Source organism: Bombina bombina, chromosome 2 (genome assembly GCF_027579735.1).
Source record: "Bombina bombina isolate aBomBom1 chromosome 2, aBomBom1.pri, whole genome shotgun sequence".
Classification (NCBI taxonomy): Eukaryota; Metazoa; Chordata; class Amphibia; order Anura; family Bombinatoridae; genus Bombina; species Bombina bombina.
Window position 1 is genome coordinate 1,028,074,600 of NC_069500.1, and position 13,786 is coordinate 1,028,088,385.

At 40.7% G+C, this 13,786-nt stretch overlaps 1 protein-coding gene across 1 annotated transcript in view; it reads left to right on the top strand.

Annotated features, from left to right (window-relative positions):
• SPATA5 (spermatogenesis associated 5) overlaps positions 1–13,786 on the top strand; it is a 1,265,813-nt gene that overhangs the window by 64,770 nt on the left and 1,187,257 nt on the right. The window lies entirely within an intron of this gene.

Consider the following 13,786-nt stretch of genomic DNA (forward strand, 5'->3'; position numbering starts at 1 on the left):
TCATTCTAATGGTATCTTTTGTTGAAGGAGCAGCAATGCACTAATGGGATTTAACTGAACACATATGGTGCGGCGTATATGGGCAACCACAAATCGGCACCTAGCTCCCAGTAGTGCATTGCTGCTCCTGAGTTTACTTTATGTCTTTCAACAAAGGATACCAAGAGAAGAAAGCACATTTTATAATTGAAGGAAAATTGTTTAAAAGAATATGCTCTATCTCCACTGTGAAAGACAATTTTGTGTTTCATGTCCCTTTAATTGCAGTACTATCTGATTGCATGACCATTGGTAGTTTTTATCTGATTGCAGGTTGTTGTTTTTACATAATCTCATTTATAATTTGCATTTTGTTAACATTTTTATGGTTAGTGTTCTGTTGATACACAAAGGCTTGTGTCAACTACTAGGGGGCGCACAAAAGATAAGCTAAAAGTGACTATATTATCCAACCGTTATAAAAACTATACAGGACCAAAGCAAATGTCACATTCAATAGCACATCATACTGTCCTATTACAAAACAGCCAGGTATAATCCAATAGATCACACTATATACAGGGAGTGCAGAATTATTAGGCAAGTTGTATTTTTGAGGATTAATTTTATTATTGAACAACAACCATGTTCTCAATGAACCCAAAAAAACTCATTAATATCAAAGCTGAATATTTTTGGAAGTAGTTTTTAGTTTGTTTTTAGTTTTAGCTATTTTAGGGGGATATCTGTGTGTGCAGGTGACTATTACTGTGCATAATTATTAGGCAACTTAACAAAAAACAAATATATACCCATTTCAATTATTTATTTTTACCAGTGAAACCAATATAACATCTCAACATTCACAAATATACATTTCTGACATTCAAAAACAAAACAAAAACAAATCAGTGACCAATATAGCCACCTTTCTTTGCAAGGACACTCAAAAGCCTGCCATCCATGGATTCTGTCAGTGTTTTGATCTGTTCACCATCAACATTGCGTGCAGCAGCAACCACAGCCTCCCAGACACTGTTCAGAGAGGTGTACTGTTTTCCCTCCTTGTAAATCTCACATTTGATGATGGACCACAGGTTCTCAATGGGGTTCAGATCAGGTGAACAAGGAGGCCATGTCATTAGATTTTCTTCTTTTATACCCTTTCTTGCCAGCCACGCTGTGGAGTACTTGGACGCGTGTGATGGAGCATTGTCCTGCATGAAAATCATGTTTTTCTTGAAGGATGCAGACTTCTTCCTGTACCACTGCTTGAAGAAGGTGTCTTCCAGAAACTGGCAGTAGGACTGGGAGTTGAGCTTGACTCCATCATCAACCCGAAAAGGCCCCATAAGCTCATCTTTGATGATACCAGCCCAAACCAGTACTCCACCTCCACCTTGCTGGCATCTGAGTCGGACTGGAGCTCTCTGCCCTTTACCAATCCAGCCACGGGCCCATCCATCTGGCCCATCAAGACTCACTCTCATTTCATCAGTCCATAAAACCTTAGAAAAATCAGTCTTGAGATATTTCTTGGCCCAGTCTTGACGTTTCAGCTTGTGTGTCTTGTTCAGTGGTGGTCGTCTTTTAGCCTTTCTTACCTTGGCCATGTCTCTGAGTATTGCACACCTTGTGCTTTTGGGCACTCCAGTGATGTTGCAGCTCTGAAATATGGCCAAACTGGTGGCAAGTGGCATCTTGGCAGCTGCACGCTTGACTTTTCTCAGTTCATGGGCAGTTATTTTGCGCCTTGGTTTTTCCACACGCTTCTTGTGACCCTGTTGACTATTTTGAATGAAACGCTTGATTGTTCGATGATCACGCTTCAGAAGCTTTGCAATTTTAAGAGTGCTGCATCCCTCTGCAAGATATCTCACTATTTTTGACTTTTCTGAGCCTGTCAAGTCCTTCTTTTGACCCATTTTGCCAAAGGAAAGGAAGTTGCCTAATAATTATGCACACCTGATATAGGGTGTTGATGTCATTAGACCACACCCCTTCTCATTACAGAGATGCACATCACCTAATATGCTTAATTGGTAGTAGGCTTTCGAGCCTATACAGCTTGGAGTAAGACAACATGCATAAAGAGGATGATGTGGTCAAAATACTAATTTGCCTAATAATTCTGCACTCCCTGTAGATATAGATACAAATAAGTGCTTAATGGATACTAAAGTAGATTTTAATAAAAGGTTATAATAAAGTAGATCTTAATAAAAGGTTATAAGGGCTCAAAGATATGAGGTCTCAAGTGTTAGAAAACAAAGGGTGCAAAGGACTTTAACATCGGGATGCATACATATACGTGTGTATATACACACATGTATATATGTGTACATATGTATTTATATGTGTATTTACAGACATATATACACATCTAAACACATATATCTATACATATATAGACTTATATAGAAGTGCATTGGAGCCCTTTGCAGTCAAGTAACTGAAAACATGAAAAATCATATTTATGCAATATTCATATTTAGTGTTTAACTGTGTATGTACTATAACTATTTCACATTCCAATGAAGTCTATGGGAAGACTATGTTAACATGGTCACGATATCTGAATTCCAACTCTTTATGCACAAGTGAAAACTCGACGCAAGCAAACTTTTTACTTTCTACTTGTATTACAAGCGCTACCCGATGCGCGCAAAAAGTTAATTTTTAGTAAAATTGGCGATCGAGCAGGAGCGCTAAATAGTGCACCACTTGTAATCTAGCCTATTGCCTCCATTATAATTCTATCTACATGTAGTGCCCAATATTTACAATTAGGTGACAAAATCACAGTGGTAAGCACATTCAAATTAGGCCCTTAGTGACCATAGCACTTTTCAGTTTTCTGACCGTTTGGGACCAGGGCTATCTTTACATTTCTGCGGTGTTTGTGTTTAGCTGTAATTTTCCTCTTGCTCATTTACTGTACCCACACATATTATATACCGTTTTTCTCGCTATTAAATTGACTTTCTAAAGATACCATTATTTTCATCATATCTTATAATTTACTATAAAAAAATTATGAAAAATGTACACATCTACAACCACCAAAACACACCCATGCTAAATAGTTTCTAAATTTTGTCCTGAGTTTAGAAATACACAATTTTTACATGTTCTGTGCTTTTTTTTTTTGCAAGTTATAGGGCAATAAGTGCACTTTATTTCCAAACCATTTCCCCCCCCCCCCCCAAAATTAGCGATGGTTACAGTGGAACACTGATATCTGTCAGTAATCCTTGAATAATCCTTCACATGTATATATTTTTTTAAAATAAGACACCCTAAGGTATTAAACTTGGGACATTTTGACTCTTTTCATGCAGCCATTTAACCACCAATCTATGCCAAAGTTTTAAAAAAAACAAACAAAAAAAAACAGTTAAGGGTTACTGCCAAATAACACCCCAATATGTGTTCAGCAACATCTCCTGAGTACAGTGATACCACCCATGTATAGGTGTGTCGGGTTCTCTGGAGGCTAAAAGGCTTTATTTTCTCCAACATTGGTGTGTCCGGTCCACGGCGTCATCCTTACTTGTGGGAATATCTCTTCCCCAACAGGAAATGGCAAAGAGTCCCAGCAAAGCTGGCCATATAGTCCCTCCTAGGCTCTGCCCACCCCAGTCATTCTCTTTGCCGTTGCACAGGCAACATCTCCACGGAGATGGTTAAGAGTATGTGGTGTTTAGTTGTAGTTTTTTATTCTACTATCAAGAGTTTGTTATTTTAAAATAGTGCTGGTAGGTACTATTTACTCTGAAACAGAAAAAGATGAAGATTTCTGTTTGTGAGAGGAAGATGATTTTAGCAGACAGTAACTAAAATCGATTGCTGTTTCCACATAGGACTGTTGAGATGAAGTAACTTCAGTTGGGGGAAACAGCAAACTTTTCTGCTTAAGGTATGACTAGCCATATTTCTAACAAGACTGTGTAATGCTGGAAGGCTGTCATTTCCCCTCATGGGGGCCGGTAAGCCATTTTCTTAGTCTCAAACAGAATAAAGGGCTTAATATGGGCTATAAAACTGGTAGACACTTTTATGGGCTAAATCGATTGCTTTATTTGGACATTTTATACATGTTTATGCTGATAATTCACACTTATAAACTTGGGGAACGTTTTTTAACGTCAGGCACTATGTTAGACACCTTTTCCAGTCAGGCCTTCCCAGTTGTAGGCTGAGCCTCATTTTCGCGCCATTACTGCGCAGTTGTTTTTGAGAGCAAGACATGCAGATGCATGTGTGAGGACCTGACAGTAGTTGGAAAAGTTCCTAGAAGGCGTCATTTGGTATCGTATTCCCCTCTGGGCTTGGTAAAGTCACAGCAAAGGCTGTAGCTGGGACTGTATAGGGGTTAAATCTGTAACCGGCTCCGGTTATTTTAAGGGTTAAAGCTCTGAAAATTGGTGTGCAATACTTTTAATGCTTTAAGACACTGTGGTGAAATTTTGGTAAATTTTGAACAATTCCTTCATATTTTTTCACATATTCAGTAATAAAGTGTGCTCTGTTTAAAATTTAAAGAGACAGTAACGGTTTTGTTTTAAAACGGTTTTTGTGCTTTATTGACAAGTTTAAGCCTGTTTAACATGTCTGTGCCTTCAGATAAGCTATGTTCTATATGTATGAAAGCCAATGTGTCTCCCCCTTCAAAATTGTGTGATAATTGTGCCATAGTGTCCAAACAAAGTAAGGACAGTACTGCCACAGATAATGAAATTGCCCAAGATGATTCCTCAGATGAAGGGAGTAGACATGGTTCTACATCATCTCCTTCTGTGTCTACACCAGTTTTGCCCACGCAGGAGGCCCCTAGTACTTCTAGCGCGCCAATGCTTATTACCATGCAACAATTGACGGCTGTAATGAATAACTCCATAGCAAATATTTTATCCAAAATGCCTGCATATCAGAGAAAGCGCGATTGCTCTGTTTTAAACACTGAAGAGCAGGAGGGCGCTGATGATAATTGTTCTGTCATACCCTCACACCAATCTGAAGGGGCCATGAGGGAGATTTTGTCAGATGGGGAAATTTCAGATTCAGGGAAAATTTCTCAACAGGCTGAACCTGATGTTGTGACATTTAAGTTTAAATTAGAACATCTCCGCGCACTGCTTAAGGAGGTGTTATCTACTCTGGATGATTGTGACAACTTGGTCATTCCAGAAAAATTATGCAAGATGGACAAGTTCCTAGAGGTTCCGGTGCACCCCAACGCTTTTCCTATACCCAAGCGGGTGGCGGACATAGTGAATAAGGAGTGGGAGAAGCCTGGCATACCTTTTGTTCCCCCTCCTATATTTAAGAAATTATTTCCTATGGTCGACCCCAGAAAGGACTTATGGCAGACAGTTCCTAAGGTCGAGGGGGCAGTTTCCACTCTAAACAAGCGCACTACTATTCCTATCGAGGATAGTTGTGCTTTCAAAGATCCTATGGATAAAAAATTGGAAGGTTTGCTTAAAAAGATTTTTGTACAGCAAGGTTACCTTCTACAACCCATTTCGTGCATTGTTCCTGTCACTACAGCAGCGTGGTTCTGGTTCGAGGAACTAGAAAAGTCGCTCAGTAGAGAGACTCCATATGAGGAGGTTATGGACAGAGTTCACGCACTTAAGTTGGCTAACTCTTTTATTTTAGATGCCGCTTTGCAATTGGCTAGATTAGCGGCGAAAAATTCAGGGTTTGCAATTGTGGCGCGCAGAGCGCTTTGGCTAAAGTCTTGGTCAGCGGATGTATCATCCAAGACAAAATTGCTTAACATCCCCTTCAAGGGTAAAACTCTCTTTGGACCAGAATTGAAAGAGATTATCTCAGACATCACTGGGGGAAAGGGCCACGCCCTCCCACAAGATAGGCCTTTCAAGGCCAAGAATAAGTCTAATTTTCGTTCCTTTCGTAATTTCAGGAACGGACCGGCGTCTAATTCTGCATCCTCTAAGCAAGAGGGTAATGTCTCACAGTCCAAACCAGCCTGGAAACCGATGCAAGGCTGGAACAAGGGTAAGCAGACCAAGAAGCCTACTACCGCTAACAAAACAGCATGAAGGAGTAGCCCCCGATCCGGGACCGGATCTAGTGGGGGGCAGACTCTCTCTCTTTGCTCAGGCTTGGGCAAGAGATGTTCAGGATCCCTTGACGCTAGAAATAGTTTCTCAGGGTTATCTTCTGGAATTCAAGGAACTACCCCCAAGGGGAAGGTTCCACATGTCTCACTTATCCTCAAACCAAATAAAGAGACAGGCGTTCTTACATTGTGTAGAAGACCTGTTAAAGATGGGAGTGATACACCCAGTTCCAATGACGGAACAAGGAATGGGATTTTACTCAAATCTGTTCGTAGTTCCCAAAAAAGAGGGAACCTTCAGACCAATTCTGGATTTAAAGATCCTAAACAAATTTCTCAGGGTACCATCGTTCAAAATGGAAACCATTCGAACGATTCTACCCACTATCCAGGACGGTCAATTTATGACTACCGTGGATCTAAAGGATGCGTACCTACATATTCCTATCCACAAAGAACATCATCAGTTCCTAAGGTTCGCCTTTCTGGACAAACATTACCAGTTTGTGGCCCTCCCATTCGGATTAGCCACTGCTCCAAGGATTTTCACAAAGGTACTCGGGTCCCTTCTAGCGGTTCTAAGACCGAGGGGCATTGCAGTAGTACCATACTTGGACGACATTCTAATACAAGCGTCGTCCCTTTCAAAAGCAAAGGCTCATACAGACATAGTTCTGGCCTTTCTCAGATCTCACGGATGGAAGGTGAACATAGAAAAAAGTTCTCTGTCTCTGTCAACAAGAGTTCCCTTCTTGGGAACAATAATAGATTCCTTAGAAATGAGGATTTTTCTGACAGATGTCAGAAAGTCAAAACTTCTAAGCGCTTGTCAAGTTCTTCATTCTGTTCAACGTCCTTCCATAGCTCAGTGCATGGAAGTAGTAGGGTTGATGGTTGCAGCAATGGACATAGTTCCTTTTGCACGAATTCATCTAAGACCATTACAACTGTGCATGCTGAAACAGTGGAATGGGGACTATACAGACTTGTCTCCAGTGATTCAAGTAGATCACAAGACCAGAGATTCACTCCGTTGATGGATATCCCTGGACCAACTTTCCCAGGGAATGAGCTTCCGCAGACCAGAGTGGGTCATTGTCACGACCGACGCCAGTCTAGTAGGCTGGGGTGCGGTCTGGGAATCCCTGAAAGCTCAGGGACTATGGTCTCGGGAAGAGTCTCTTCTCCCGATAAACATTCTGGAACTAAGAGCGATATTCAATGCTCTCAGGGCTTGGCCTCAGCTTGCAAAGGCCAGATTCATAAGATTCCAATCAGACAACATGACTGTTGCGTATATCAATCATCAGGGGGGAACAAGGAGTTCCCTGGCGATGAAAGAAGTGACCAAAATAATACAATGGGCGGAGAATCACTCCTGCCATCTATCTGCGATCCACATCCCAGGTGTGGAAAACTGGGAAGCGGATTATCTGAGTCGTCAGATAATTATGGGGCATTCCAGACATGGATCTGATGGCGTCTCGTCAAAACTTCAAGGTTCCTTGCTACGGGTCCAGATCCAGGGATCCCAAGGCGACTCTAGTGGATGCACTAGTAGCGCCTTGGACCTTCAACCTAGCTTATGTGTTCCCACCGTTTCCTCTCATTCCCAGGCTGGTAGCCAGGATCAAACAGGAGAGGGCCTTGGTGATCTTGATAGCTCCTGCGTGGCCACGCAGGACTTGGTATGCAGACCTGGTGAATATGTCATCGGTTCCACCATGGAAGCTACCTTTGAGACAGGACCTTCTTGTTCAGGGTCCATTCGAACATCCAAATCTAGTCTCCCTCCAGCTGACGGCTTGGAGATTGAACGCTTGATTCTATCAAAGCGTGGGTTTTCAGATTCTGTGATAGATACTCTGGTTCAGGCCAGAAAACCGGTAACTAGAAAGATTTACCATAAAATATGGAAAAGATATATCTGCTGGTGTGAATCCAAGGGATTCCCATGGAATAAGATAAAAATTTCTAAGATTCTTTCCTTTCTGCAAGAAGGTTTGGATAAAGGATTATCTGCGAGTTCTCTAAAGGGACAGATTTCTGCTTTATCTGTCTTACTACACAAACGACTGGCAGCTATGCCAGATGTTCAAGCTTTTGTTCAGGCTCTGGTTAGGATCAAGCCTGTTTAAACTCCAGGGAGGAGTCAAAGGTCTGTAAATCTTGTTCTTTCAGTTCTTCAAGGGGTTCCGTTTGAACCTCTACATTCCATAGATATTAAGTTGTTATCTTGGAAAGTTTTATTTTTGGTTGCTATTTCTTCTGCTAGAAGAGTTTCAGAGTTATCTGCTCTGCAGTGTTCTCCGCCCTATCTGGTGTTCCATGCAGATAAGGTGGTTTTACGTACTAAGCCTGGTTTTCTTCCAAAGGTTGTTTCTAACAAGAATATTAACCAGGAGATAGTTGTACCTTCTTTGTGTCCGAATCCAGTTTCAAGGAAGGAACGTTTGTTACACAATTTGGACGTAGTCCGTGCTCTAAAATTCTATTTAGAAGCTACAAAAGATTTCAGACAAACATCTTCTCTGTTTGTCGTCTATTCTGGTAAAAGGAGAGGTCAAAAAGCGACTTCTACCTCTCTTTCCTTTTGGCTTAAAAGCATCATCCGATTGGCTTACGAGACTGCCGGACGGCAGCCTCCTGAAAGAATCACAGCTCACTCCACTAGGGCTGTGGCTTCCACATGGGCCTTCAAGAATGAGGCTTCTGTTGATCAGATATGTAAGGCAGCAACTTGGTCTTCACTGCACACTTTTGCCAAATTTTACAAATTTGATACTTTCGCTTCTTCGGAGGCTATTTTTGGGAGAAAGGTTTTGCAAGCCGTGGTGCCTTCCGTCTAGGTAACCTGATTTGCTCCCTCCCTTCATCCGTGTCCTAAAGCTTTGGTATTGGTTCCCACAAGTAAGGATGACGCCGTGGACCGGACACACCAATGTTGGAGAAAACAGAATTTATGCTTACCTGATAAATTACTTTCTCCAACGGTGTGTCCGGTCCACGGCCTGCCCTGTTTTTTTAATCAGGTCTGATGAATTATTTTCTCTAACTACAGTCACCACGGTACCATATGGTTTCTCCTATATTTTTCCTCCTGTCCGTCGGTCGAATGACTGGGGTGGGCGGAGCCTAGGAGGGACTATATGGCCAGCTTTGCTGGGACTCTTTGCCATTTCCTGTTGGGGAAGAGATATTCCCACAAGTAAGGATGACGCCGTGGACCGGACACACCGTTGGAGAAAGTAATTTATCAGGTAAGCATAAATTCTGTTTTTAGGGGGGACATTCCAGTTTTCCAACTTGGAATTTTCACATCTGTCATCATGCACCCATGTCCTATTTGGGACATTTCTGAAGCCGGCAAATGTAATTTACCCCCATCAAACCATATATTTTTAAAAAGTAGACACCCTAGGTTATTTGAAATGCTGGTATTTTAACACTTTCCATGCACTAATTCAACCACCAGTCTTTGTCAAACTTTTGGGTAGTCATTTTTTGTGTGTTATTTTTCACACAGATTGTACTTCAGTCATGGATTCTCAGTACCTTTTATGTGTTACTGCTAAAGAACACCCCAATATTTGTTCAGCAAGATCTCCTGAGTACAGTGATACCACCTATGCATAGGTTTGTTGGGTTGTTTGGGGTTTGCAATGCCAAACCTCTAACATGTGTTTGTGATTTTTTCAAGTTTAACATATCTTCTTTGACTGTCTTCTTTTGGGGGGGCCTATTTACATACCCCAATTTATTTGCGCGCCATGAATTTGCATATATTTCAGAAGTTGAGACCCTATGTATTGTATATGGGGTGTTTTGATGCCTTTGATGCAGCTGTTTTAGCCCAAAAAATTAGAGAAAGTGTATGGTGGTAATTTTTCCATTTTTATTTTTACACACACATTGCTTTTTGACTGTTATTTAGGATAGCCTGTTTTAAGTTATTGCAATAAAACACTCCAGGTTTTTTACTGCAAGACCCCCTGATTACACCCATGCCCCCCATGCACAGGTTTGCCAGGATTTTGGGAATATTCTGTTGCAATTTTATGACTTGTAATTTTAGTTAAAAGTGAGAGTATTTCTTCTGATAGGCCTATCTTTAGTTTGGGGCCTATCGCATACCCCAGTTTTATTTATTGCCATGAAAGTATATATATTTGAAATGTTGACACCCCATATATGGTGTGCTTTGATGCAACCGTTTTAGCCAAGAAATTTGGAGAAAGTGTATGGTGGTAATTTTTTCAATTTTCACACCTTTACCCCATTCCTGGAGCGCTTGGAAAGAATATACTGCTTGAATCCCAGCATTCCCTTACACTTCATGATGGATTTATCCACTCATATATTCCTTCCAGGTGTATAAGCCTCTGCAAACCTGGCAGCAAAGTTGGTAATCAGGGCGCGGATTTTATACAGCCTGTCAATCTGGGGATGCTCCCTAGGGGGGGGGCAGGCTGTTGTCGCTGAAGTGCATGAAATGTAAAATCATTTCATACCTCTTCCTCGACATACTCTGGGAGAAAATTAGGGTAGAGCAGATGGGGCTACTGCTCCAGTAGGAGTGAATGTAAGGTTTCTTTATGATGCCCATCAGCATAGTCAATGCCCAGAATTTTTTAAATTCTGGCACATCGATGGGAGCCCATTGCTGCTTTGCCAAATATGAGTCAGGCTTTGCAGCACAGAACTGATGGGCATATAAATTAGTTTGGGCGACAATGTTTCCCAATACATCATCGCCCATAAACACCTCCAGAAACTGTTGGGGGCTAAATCTTGCATCATCCATATTGATGCCAGGATTTTCTGTGAAGGGTGGAATATCTGGCCTCTGGTGATGAGGTGCTACCCACTCTTCAGCGGCAATGTCAGCAACACGTCTCCTTCTGGCAGGGGAGCTAGTAGGGGGGGCTAGCAGCCACAGATACATCACTATCAGTTAAGACTATCTCTAATGATGTATCTGAGCATATGGCAGGGTCAAAATTAGATTCTGAGTCAGACATAGAGGCGTCTAACTCTGATGCAAGGATGGCATACGCCTACTCAGCACTATATATTATCTGTAACATTAAATTAACTAAATGGTTTTGAAAATAGCCTTTGGGTCTCACAAAAAATTACTAAAAAAAATTAACCCCTAAAAAAATGCACCGACAGCAAAAAAGTGCAGCTGTGCTACTGCCAATGATTTGTGGCAAGCTAGGGGTTATTGGCTCTGAAAAGAGCCTTTGGGTCTCACAATTTTTAACAAATATGTTAAATAAATCTCTCTCTCCTAAACACAGATCTCTCTCTCCCACAAAAACGCAAGTGAGGAGAGGGAGGGAGATCCACACTGATCAGAGTCAATATTTACAAATATTGACATGATTAGACAAAAGGGATATTTTATTATTAAAAAATAAATTATAGAGCAAGCTCAGATTGGATGACCCTAGCCTGCCCCTATGATAAATCAGGCTAGGGACACCCCCAGAAGCCCCATGATGCATTGGGCATCACCATCTTTGAAGCCTCATGGGGGTGGGGATCTATATGGGGCTTATAATATTAATAACAAATATATTATTTTAAAAGATACTGAGTGCCTCGACCCATCGAGGCACTCAGCACACAAGCAGAGCATTGGAAGCCTGTCCGATCGCTTCTGATGCTCTGCTAGACTGTCGGGCTCCACGTGTAGCGAAACCGAAAGTGATCACTCATGGGGAGTGATCAATCCGGGGCCGACAGTCCGGAACAGTATTGCAGGATGCCTCAACAAATCATGCATTAAATTACTTATGATTATGATTAAACTGAAATCTTAGTCACGCAGTACTCTGTTTGGTCTATCACCAGCTTACTAGGTGCCTCAATATAGACTTGTCTTAATGTTTTTAAACAAACCATTGGATGCTCTCTTACTTTTTACTTTAGTATTTAAAATATTATCAATTTAATTCTTCAGCAAATTCTATTCTTGTTTATTCACTTTCCAGAGAGTTGAGTATCGTTTGATACATTGATTATTCTCATTGTGCCATTCTAGCCTCAAGGTACTTGATGTAGAATCTGAGCGAGATTTCTGTGGGATTCTTGATCTGTCTTTCCTGGCCTCTGCTTATTTTGTTTAGTGTTCATGACTCAATTTACATGGACTTAAAAACTGACAAATTTTTGCACACAGTGGTTTCTCCTCATCGATCATTAACACTGAAGCATGCACACTGGCAAGTGGTATTTCGGAAATCACATCTCTTGTCTCAAGATAGAGGTTTCTCTACCCCTATTGGCCATATTTAGTTCTGGTGGCTTAGTCTCTGATTCCCTAAGTTTGACACTCAAATATTTCTTCTCGTCTACTATAAACTCCCTGAAGTGTGCAGACCACCAATCCAGTCACCACTAGATATTTCTGGCTCCGGGTTTTAACTATAACATTGGTGTTGTGACTTTCTTCAAATCCTCAGTTATTATTATATTATTTTTTTTACATGCATGTTATGACTGTGACCTTTCCAAGAACTCTCTGAAGATCCAAATATGTGCCCTCTCTGGTTCTTTCAGGCTCGCCTCTGCACCTGGGCATCCAAAACACTGGATCTGCTTCACCTTTTTGCAGGCCCTGAGCCTTAGGATCTCAATATTCTTGTTATCCAAGAAATACATGGCAGACTCTCTTGTACACCTTAGATGTGGTCAGGCCCATTAAATATAACCTAAAAGCTACAGTCTGATTCTCTGTTTGTCTTGCACTAATGTCCTAGGATTCTCTCTTCCACTTCTTCCGTCAATCATGTTTTTCTTTGAGAGAGAGGTTTTTCACTTGTTAATAGACTTGTTTTCCTGTTTCTTTGGGTAGTTATGATCTGGTTTTGTCACTGACATGCCCTTCCTCATTGTCATTATAAATGCTTTCGTACAGCCATTGTTTACTTCATGCGCCCTGATAATTACCATTAAATCCATTCCTTCTTGGTTAGTGACAGCACATGAAGACCCACCCTTCATGGACTGGAACTTTTGTCCTGCCTTTTTGTCTTTTATTCCATCCTCTTGTCTTCTCTTTTATTAATAAATTAAATTTATAGGAGAAAGAATAGACAGGTGTTGGAGTTTATTATTAAACATTTTGTTTGATGTATTTCAAATGTAATTGCTTAATATTAACCCAATGGTTCAAAACCATCTCCTGCTTTATGTGTCATTCAGGCTATAAAAAAAGGGATTTAAAAGTATTTTGTGTAAGAGGGAGAGAATGAGCAGGGAGAAGTTTCTTGGTAAGTCTGTCTGTATAATGGGGTACATAGAATGCTAACATTTTAACTGGTGCAAAAGGCAGTACAGAGTATTCAATTAGTTGTTTATGTTCTTGAAGAAAAAATAATTATTAGTGGATAATAATAAATTCAATAACAGCACAATAGCAACCATAAGGGTGGTAATTCTAAGTTTGAATGAACTGAAAGTGTAAACATTACTCTAAAATCAAATCCTACATTTCACTAAAGATTTTTTTCCCAATTTAAAGGACCAGTAAATACAGTAGATTTGCATAATCAACAAATGCATGATAAAAAGACAATGCAATAGCACTTAGTCTGAACTTCAAATGAGTAGTAGTTTTTTTTTTTCTGACAAATTTCAAAGTTCTGTCTATTTCCACTCCTCCTATATCATGTGATAGCCATCAGCCAATCACAAATACATATACGC